Source organism: Pteropus vampyrus, unplaced genomic scaffold (genome assembly GCF_000151845.1).
Source record: "Pteropus vampyrus isolate Shadow unplaced genomic scaffold, Pvam_2.0 Scaffold61, whole genome shotgun sequence".
Lineage (NCBI taxonomy): Eukaryota > Metazoa > Chordata > Mammalia > Chiroptera > Pteropodidae > Pteropus > Pteropus vampyrus.
Window position 1 is genome coordinate 6,347,664 of NW_011888842.1, and position 9,927 is coordinate 6,357,590.

The following is a 9,927-nucleotide window of genomic DNA, read 5'->3' on the forward strand; positions in this document are numbered from 1 at the left end:
TGAGCTGAGTGTAATGCGCTGACATTGATTTTCAGCCCACAGGCAAACCAGGGCTGCTGAGCAAGGTGACAAGTGAGTGGTATGTGTTCCAGAAGAGCCATTGGAAGTCTAGAGCAGGGAAGTGCCACAATCGGAATTTGCTTTGGGACTTGGTAGAAGTCAGTTGGAAGTGCGAACAAGCAAGATAAAGAAAAACAACCTGAAGTTTTAAAAAATGGGTAAAAGATATCAACAGGCAATTCACAAAAGAGGAAACCTAAATGGCCAAAAATATGAAAAGAGGTTCAGCCTCACTGGTCATGTGAGAGATGCAAACGAAAAGTGCTGTGATACGCCGTCTCACATCCAGCAGACTGGCAAAGAGGAGGAAGTCAGTGTGGGGAGAGGGGACGAGGGTGGCAAGGACATGGCACTGTTGGAACCCTCATACACCATGGACAGGTGTAAATGGCTACCACTGCTTTGGAGTAGAGTTTGGCAACATCTAATCAAGTTGAAGATGCTCATCTCTACAATTCAATGACTCCACTCACTCTTCATGTAATTGTGAGAAATTAGATGTTGACTAATTGTTCACCAACAGCTGTCCAGACAGATACACTGTAATCTAGTCATACAATGGACTAATAGTAATATATTGAGAGTAAAAAGAAACATCTAGTCATACAATGGACTAATAATAATATATTGAGAGTAAAAAGAAACATAGATGTTGTGTAGGAAAAAACAATATCGAATTGTGGAATAGGTGCAGTGTGATACAAAAAGTTGTTTTAAACATTCAAAACTATGCTACATACATATTTTTAGGGATACAGTCAGATAGAAAAAGTAATAAAACGCACGGGAAATCAAAGAACACACATTTAGAAGGGAGGGATGGGAATGAGATCAAAAAGAGGTACACGGGGATTTAATTATATCTGTAACGTTTTATTTCTTAGAAAAAAATATCTGAAGCAAATACGGCAAGGGGCAAGAACTGCCAAAGCTGGGTCCATAGATGTTCTCTTTGATCCTTCTCAAGTCTAAAATATTTTCTCTATTTTCTGTGTGTTTGAAATATTTGGTAATTTTAAAGATGGAAGGGGTAGGGATACTGTGACGAGATTATAGCAGAGGAGGTTTGGTCACATGTGCAAAGCTATTAGAGCTCAGTGTCTCGACTTGTCTGTTATGTGACTTGCCTCGGCTTGGTGAACCAGGCACGGCAGGCAGCAGATCTATTTACAGGGGAGAGAATAGAGGCTTAGGGAGGTGGAGAAATTCCCCCCAAGGTCACACGCAGTAAGGATTTAGGACGCATCCCCTTACCCTCAACTGTGTCTCCGTACTGGCCCATCAGGGGGACGACCAAAGGCCAAAGAACCTCAAGAGAAGGTCTCCTGCCTCGTTGTAGTCCAGCCTCCTCCTCCATCTGCTGCACTGTTCTATTTCTTCTTTCAATTAAGGACAACTTGGAAAACTGTAGAACAGCACAGGGGAAGTAAATAAAAGTCACTCGTGATTTTCGCCGTCTTGCTTTTAAAGTCAACTTTATTGAGGTATGTGTACAATTCACACACAATAAATTCACCTCTTTTAAACGAACAGTGCTATCTTGAGAGAACATGATTTTGTTTGGGAAATCGTCGAGTGCCAGACAGGTCAGCATACCTGTCTCTACAAAGAAGAAAGTGCTTTTCACAAATATGAATAATTATTATTGTAATACGGTTTTCGGAAATAATTATGATAGAGGTGTTTTCGGCCTTGAAAAGCAGGGAACCACCTCGATGGGCCTGTGTTTCATTGCCTGAATTTGGGGATCAGTTATAATGTCCTCAGCTTGGAGGCGTGAGACTTTTCGAATTACAGTAGAAAGCATGATTCTTAATGCCATTTAAAAATAAGAAAAACAAAGACCAAAAAAGTCAAACCCAAAACAGATGACAGGGTCAGATTGTGACCTATTGAAGTGCTTGTGGCCTTGGTTAGCTGCCAAGCCATAAACACCTTTACCTGTGGCTTTTGTGGAGAAATGAGAGAAGTCAAGTGTCTGCCCTCTCTGTGAGCCCAGGAGGGTAGGAAAAAGAGCCTTCACTGAGCCGGGTGCCGGGGGGGAACGGGAGATGCTATTGGAATCTCAGACTTGCTGTGGAACCATGGGTGGGTCTTTTCTCTGAATTGTAGTCTCCCTGTTAAAAATAAAGTGGAGGTTTGTTCACATTTTCAACACTCAGCAGCTGTTTGGGGAAACATGCTGTGGGTAGGCACTGTGCTAGGAATGGGGTGGGAGCAGAGGGAGATGTGCCATAAAGATGAATAAAACATAGTTTCTGGCCTCGAAAAGCTCACCAGTCCAGGGCTGGCGGGGGGTGGGGGAGGTGGAAGTGGGGGCGGGGGCGGGACGGACACAGCAACAGGTAAATCAGCAGGTCAGGTGGTAAATTAGCAGATGCTCCATAATTTTTTCAAGGTCTCTGCCTCCCTGCCCAGAGATTTATGTCATGTTGCTTTCGTCAGATCTCCAGCAGTCCTCTTGAATTTTTCTACTGCCAGAATTTATTTAAAACGCCCTTCTGGTTGAGTGTTCTGTGATATGTGACATTCTCATGAATTTCAGAGGGCGTCTGTGCCTAGGTGGGAGAATGTCTACGTGACCTTTGGGACCTCTTTCAGCCTGGAGAGGCTGTGACTCTGCCACTAGAATTTCATGGCTATTGAAAGATAATCTTCACTCTTTTGCTGTTCTCAGAGAAACTCTCTGTGGTCTCTGTCTGTGGTCTGTTCAGCTCCTCAACATTTTGGCCTAAATTGGGACAATAGCTCCAAGAGGTTTAGCTGGGACTGCTCAGTTCTACGTCTCACGGCCGCTTCTTCCAAGATCACCGTTCAAGGTCCCCTATGCCTCCTACCACAGAAGAAAGGAAACATCTGGGCCAGGGCTGTGTGGAGGAGCCGGCTTGTGTGGGAGATGCCCTGGGTAGGAGGCTGTGAGCTGAGAGCTCTTCATTCCAGATGTGCTTCAGCCCACAGGGGTCTGGAGCCCACCTGTGAAGCTTCCACAGGCCCAGGTTATGTATGCGGTGGCCGGTGCATGGGGGCGGGGGGGCGGTTAGGACAGAAGCAAGGAAGGGGTTGGGAGCAGTCAGAATTCAGGAGAGAGGCCCCGGTACTTTTGCAGGGTCTAAAGGTGGGGATGGCAGGCAAAGTTTGTATGGACCACCCAGCCAACATAGAGAGATGCTAAGGCAGCTGGACAAGGACAGGGGAGAGCCCAGCAAGACGGGAGAGACAGGGACAGGCCTCTGCAGTAAGGGCTTTAGTCTATGCGTCACAGGGAGAGCGGAGAAGAGCCGAGGCCCAAACAATGAGTAATCTATTCACAAACCCTGCACAGCCAGCCCAGCACCTGGCAACCCACCCTTGGCGTGACCAAGGAACCAGGTCCTCCTCTGCAGCCAGGAGATAACTCAGTGTCAGCCCGAGTGTTTCCCACTCCACTTGCTGGTCCACGCTGCCTGCAGTCAGTCACCCACTGTGACAATCACGGGAGACAGCACTCTGGGAGGACCTTTCTATGATGGTTCATTTTATGTGTCTGGGCTCTAGCATCCACTTATGTAATTGGACACTATTCTAGGTGTGGCTGTGAAGGTATTTTGGAGATGTGGTTAAGCATCTATAGTCAGTTGGTTTAAGTAAAGATAAGGTGGGTGGGCCTCGCCCAATCAGTTGGAGATCTGGAGAGCAAATGCTGCCTCCAGGCTGCAGTATTAACTCAGCCTGAGTTTCCAGCTCATCACTGTGGCCCTGTGGATTTCAGACTTGGCAGTCCCCACAGTCACATGAGCCAATGTGTCAAAACCAAAATAAAGATATCAATCAATCAATCAATCAATAAATGTTATATATTTATACAAATTAAATATATATATATCCAACTGGTCCTGTTTTTCTGGAGAACCTGACTGATAAAGCCTCTTTCACAGTCCTTGCAAACAGATCACTGCCCAGGCCTTTCATAACCCATCTCCTGAGCACCTCATGATGCTTATGCAGGTTCCCTTACCCCTTGTCTTCCTAGGAGCCCCTCTGTCTGCATACTCCAGCCCATCCCTCCTTTGGCAGACCACACCATGGGGTTTACTCCAGCCGGCTTCTCTACCCTTAGGACCCTTAAGAGGCCAGAAGGACCCAGAAGGGGGTGGAATCATGGGAGAGCAAGCTTGGTGGTGGACCGAAGAGCGGAGAGACCTGGAACCCAGCAGCGTGACGTGCAACAGGAGATCTGCCTGGCTTTTCAGGACCCAGGGAACAGCCTGGACAACTGGGTCTGTCTGCTGTGACATTTCCTGGGTCTTGTCAAGAGAGGCTGTGCTAACGTTTTCACAACATTCCAAGATGATTTCCAGGTAAGACTCTCCTTGGGTAGTGCCCAAAGCACCATGCGAGGTGGCTGTTTCCTGCTAGCTATGTAAACAAGAAGGGGACCTGTGACCTTGTGTCAGTTGGATTCTTGGTTAAAAGTAACCAGGACCATCTCTGGCCATCTTATGCAAGAAAGGACTCACTGGAAGACAGTGAGGGCTCACAGAACCAACAAGAGTCTTGGGCAAAAGACAGAGCCAAGAGAGCCACAGGAACCCCAGCCAAGGGAATGCTGACCCAGGGTCCTCTACTGAGAGTGACTTTTACCTGCAAGGGCACCCTCACCACTCGCTCTAGACTCAGCCCCAGGAATGAATATCTGATTGGCTGAGGCTATGTTTCACACATGCCTGTCCACTGTCCCGGTAGGAGGAGATGCTGGGGAAGAATTTGGCCTCATTAGGCTTTTGTAGTAATGGTGGCCGTTGGAGACAGATGCTACTTTCCCCCTTCCTCGCAATGGGGAATTCTCCCCAAAAGGAAAACTAGGATTCCAAGATAGGTGTGGATACTGAACAGATTGTAAGTGATGACTGAATCTCTTGGAGCTATAGTCCAACCTAAGCCAATAACAGAATGGTATTGCTTAAAAAGGAGCCAGGCAGAGTGGACAGAACTTAGGATCTGAATTTGGATGATCCAAGGTTAATTTCTACCACTTACTAGCATCTTGACTCTGGGGCAAGTTATCTAACCCCTAAGAGATTCAATTTTCTCCTCTGAAAAATGAGGATAAAACAATACATACAGCTGACAACTTTGCATGTGATAACTTTGTAAACTGTAAAATATTTTGAACCTAGAGGTGGTGGGGATAAAGCAATCATGCCTGAGGCATCTTCTCATCTTGGTGCCCAGCTCCAGGCCTGGTCCCCAGTAAGTGCCCAGTAAGTGCTGGTTGAGTGAATGGATAAAGGAGTGATCAATGATGATCATCATTGTTCTAACCTGACCAACAGCGTTCCAGAAAAAACTTGACAGATGCTGTTGGATTCTAATGTGGGTTTTGTGAGCTGAGGCCTCATAAATGAGCCTGCATCGTTTTTTTGTTTTTTTTTTAACAACCCTTTTGACGTTTTCATTTTAATATGTGAAACCTGGCTACTTGTCTCAGGGAGAGTTTATGGAAGAAAAGCTTCCAGCTGGCTTTGGGGCAGCTCATAAAATGTACTGAAAACTGACCAGTTAGAAGTTAAGAGCTGTTGGAGGACAGAGATGAGTGACGCCATACACCCTGGTGAGGCCCACGGCATTTTAATAATTAGCTCTCTGGGCAAGAGGATGTGTTCTTCATTCCTTCTTGGTTCCTAGTCAAAGGATGGGGCCCAGAATCTGTGAAAAAGAAACTACAGCTTTCAAATAACAAACACATCTTTAACACAGGCAGTCTGTGATTCAAACGGTTTCAAGGGTGTGGGGGAGGGCAGGGTTTTCAAGAGCTTTAACTGCAGCAGCTAATCAGAATGCCCACACCTTTCCCTCCCTGCCAGCTCTCCAAATCCTACCCCTACCTCAGCACAAGGCTGACCTCCTCCAGGAAGCCCTCCTTGATAGTCCCAGCCCATTAGGGGTTTGTTCTTCCATATAACTTAAAACCCTCCAGAGGTTCCCCCAAGCTTCAAGGTCAAGTTCGGTTTCATTAGCTTGGCATGTAAGGCCTTTTGTAATTTGGTCTCTTCTTGTCTCTGTGGCCTTTTCTCATACTCCCCAGCTGTGCCAGACAACCTTCAGCCCCACCTCCTTCCCTTCCATCGGGGCCTCAGAGCCTTGGACTGTACCCTTGCCTTGGCTGAGTTTTCCTTCTTTATGTGGCTACATGGTATTTATTCCCCAAACTTAGTCCAGGCCTCTTCTGGGCGTGGGGGGTGGGGAACGGATAGTTTGAGGCCCCAGGCTGGGTGAGGTGTTCCTGCCTGGGTTCCCCAGAGCACTCATGACATTATAACGGTTACTCACTGCCTCCAGCCTCTCCCCTCTCCCGGAAGCTTTGTTTATCTCTGTGTTTCTACCTTGCCCAGAGAGGGGCTCCTTTTTTCCAGTGCCGATGCCTGGGTTCTCATGCTCATGGATTTGGATTTAATTGGTCTGAGAGGTGGCTTGGGCATGGGGTTGGGAAGCATGGGTTGAAAAGTTCCCCAGGTGGTCTAGATTGCAGCCAAGGTTGAGTACCACAGTAATTTATAGCACCCGACTTGGGACTTCCCCAGCAACTCAGAGGAGCTGCCCTTCAGGTCTCCCCTGGGGATCTTGGCCTTGAACTTATAACCTCACTGCACTTACCAAAAGTTGTGTTGAAAGAAACACTATTCATCTATTTATCTGCATCAGTTGTGCCCAGTAGCTATACAGTCACCTGCAGGCCCAAGTCAGGCCTCCAGGGCCTATTAAGAAAGACCTTTTGCATCCCAATCACCTGTTAGAAAGATGCCTCTCTGAGCCTCATCCCAAATCCAAGGAATCAGACCTGAGACCCCACCCTGTAATCAAGTTACTGGCTGATTCTGATACACACTGATTTGCCATACCTCAAAATATCCTAAAAAGGGGCCACGAGCTCCCATTACTTGCAAAGCCAGGTAGTGAAATTAGGAACAAAAAGGCCTTTGGAGAACCATAGACAGACTGAGAAACTACTCAGCTCTGGCCCTTTGTCTTTAGGGCCTCATGTTGTCAAATTCACCAAAATCGGAATATTATGTGAAATCTGTTTAAAGCTGACAACTAAATCAGACAATTTAAATACACTTCTCAGGCCCAGCGAAACTTACCTCAGGACTGCATTTAGCTAGTGGACTGTCAGTTTGTTATAAATGTTTCCTACAAACCCTGAACGTGGATTAAGCTACAGAGTGGCACGCTTGCCCTGCCTTGTCACTCTCTCTCCTCTGAGCTGTTTTTCTGCTTTGGGACTTGGGCCAGCACAGAGCGGGGTCCAGGAAACGGCCCCTGAGACTTGTGCAGTACGTGCAATAAGCGTGCTGCTTGGGGACATCGCTCCGTATGTTCCACAGTGCTCTCATCATGCCAGCTCACTAGGAAGAAGCCTCTCTGGTCTCGGGGCCTAGGAGAGTCATGTTTCACCTCAGCAACCCGTTCGTCAGTGTCTTATGGACCCTGAACTGCATGGGACCTGGTTTTGCCTGCTAGAAAGCTCAGAGGACAATCTGTGGCCTGTCTCCGTAACGCGTAGGACCTCGAGGTCTGCATCTTGTGTACCTGTCTCATTCCTGGCTTCTTCTGACCTCTCTAACTTCTGTTTTCCATTTTTCACCCATCATATGACCATGCCTTTAAATTATTATTCTCTCGTATATTAAGAAGTTAAGTGCCTTCTGGAATAAGGCATGCTATAAATAAATAAGCCCATAGAAAATAGTAAGTGCTTGAAAAGAGTTTATTGAATAAGTGACTACTTGAATGATTCATCTTTCGGTCCCACCCAGGGCCTTGCACAGAGCAGGTGTTCAGGAAATGAGGGGCAAGAAAATGGAGTGAAAAGCGACAGTTTAGAGATGGGGAGACAATAGCCCCGTGATTTCCTAGCAACTAGGACTTTAGCCTCAGTTTCTTCATCTATGAAATGGGGATCATGTCAGCACCCACCTTATCAGAGTTTTGGGAGGACCGAATGAGATTATGGAATGTAAAGTGCTTGGTACATAATAGGCACTTAATAAACGATGGCTGTGATTATTAATAAAAATACACTTATCTATGATGTTATCATTTAACAGCCTCGCTAATCAGGTGGCAGCACGCGTGAGAATACTCTCTTTCTACTCAAGCCAGTCTAGAGTCTGACAAAGAAGCCACATGTACTCGCTGGGGGAATCAAACAGAAATATGTCGTAGGAAGCCCTTGACTTCCTCACCTCTCTGTACCCGGTCTGCTCACCACACCAGGGCAACTCTAGTTACAGTGCTGCCAGCTGGAGCTTCCTGTCTGAGTCCGCGGCTGCTCCATTACTCTCCTCCCACCAGGAGCAGGTGCTGAAGGACCCTGTCCTGCTTCCCCATTACTCAACCCTAACCCTGGGCATCCTTTTTCTGGCAGCCTCTGGCAGTTTTCTCCATGCTTTCCAGTTCCTTCCCTAGCCCTGCCTGGTCCCTCTCCTGGCGATCACATAGGGGAACAAATTCATCATGAGTAGTGAGTTGCCTCATTGCTTGATGGATGCACCCACATTTTAGGAAGTTTGTGGCCTGTGGCATTCGGGAGGAGCACTCGGGACTGAATGTAGTGTCTGGGGGTGGGGCATTCCTCTGAGGGTGGGACATCAGCGTGACAGTCAGGAATGGAACCCTCTGATACCTGTATGGGCAAGGCAATTCATCATAGATCCTTGGCGTGGAAAGTGCCCCATGGTTAATTTATGGTCTGCCTAGGTGCTGAAAGTTTATTCAGAGGGGGCACCGCTGTGTAGGGCAGAGGTTCCCCAAGTGTGGTCACGGACCAAGAGCATCAGCATCAGCTGGGAGCATTCGATAAATGCAAGTTCTCCAGCCCCACCCAGGAACTATAGACTAAAACAAGTTGAGGGGGTGGTGGTGGTGGAGCTGGGGGTGGGCCCAGCAGGGTGTTTCAGCAAGCCCTCGGGATGATTTGGATGCGCAGCCAGTTTGCTGACCACTGGAGTAGTGGGAAAGGCGAAGCCTGGGTTCTAGTTCTGGGGAACCCAGCCACCTCATCTGTAAACAGGGACGATGCTATGGTGGTGAGCTTCTGTAAGGGACATGAGATGAATGTGAGAATCGTGCCTGGAATATGGTTGGTACTCAGCATCCCCTTACCCAGTCATTCATCAAACCAACTTTTGAGGGTCAGCTGTGACCTGATACAGTTCTGTGATCCCTACGGAATCAGTTGTGGACTCCACGACAAAGGGCTCCATCACAAAGGAAAAATAAGACAAAGTTAAGGGAAACCTGGTCGGAAAGGTTGGTTGGGGCCCTGGAGCCAATCTTAGGACTTTTAATTTTAAATGTTACTTTTCTACAACAAAGTGATGGGATTCTTGTGATTCCAGTGGCCCCTGGGCCCACCTGGATTCTTCTCTTCAGGCTGGTTCCCAGTGTACGTAGGGGCTGTTGGAGGAGAAGTGGCTGAGGGCCAGCAATGCAATGCCCAATCTACCTTGTCCAGCAGGCACTCACTCCCCTCACTGGCCTTGGCCATGCCCCTGTGGAAGGCAGCTGTGGAAAGAAGCAGACGGAGGTCCCCTCTTATTGCTGGGAGGCCCCGGCTGCCTGGGGCGGGCCTGGCACAGTCCAGGAAAAGGTGCTGGGAATACAGGCCAGCTCACTGTACTCCATATGTTGTGAGTGCTGGGTGGCCTGGGCCCGACTCCAGGGGACTGACCCCCGGCAACCAGCCACTCCCCTTCTAGGCCCTGGCCACCCCTCACTGAGGGAAGGCTCAAATATTTGTGTTCATTTATTGCCTGTGTCCCCCACCACCCTGTGCACTCAGATGCTGACCGCTGATTACCACAACTAGCATGGTAGCTGTCAGGA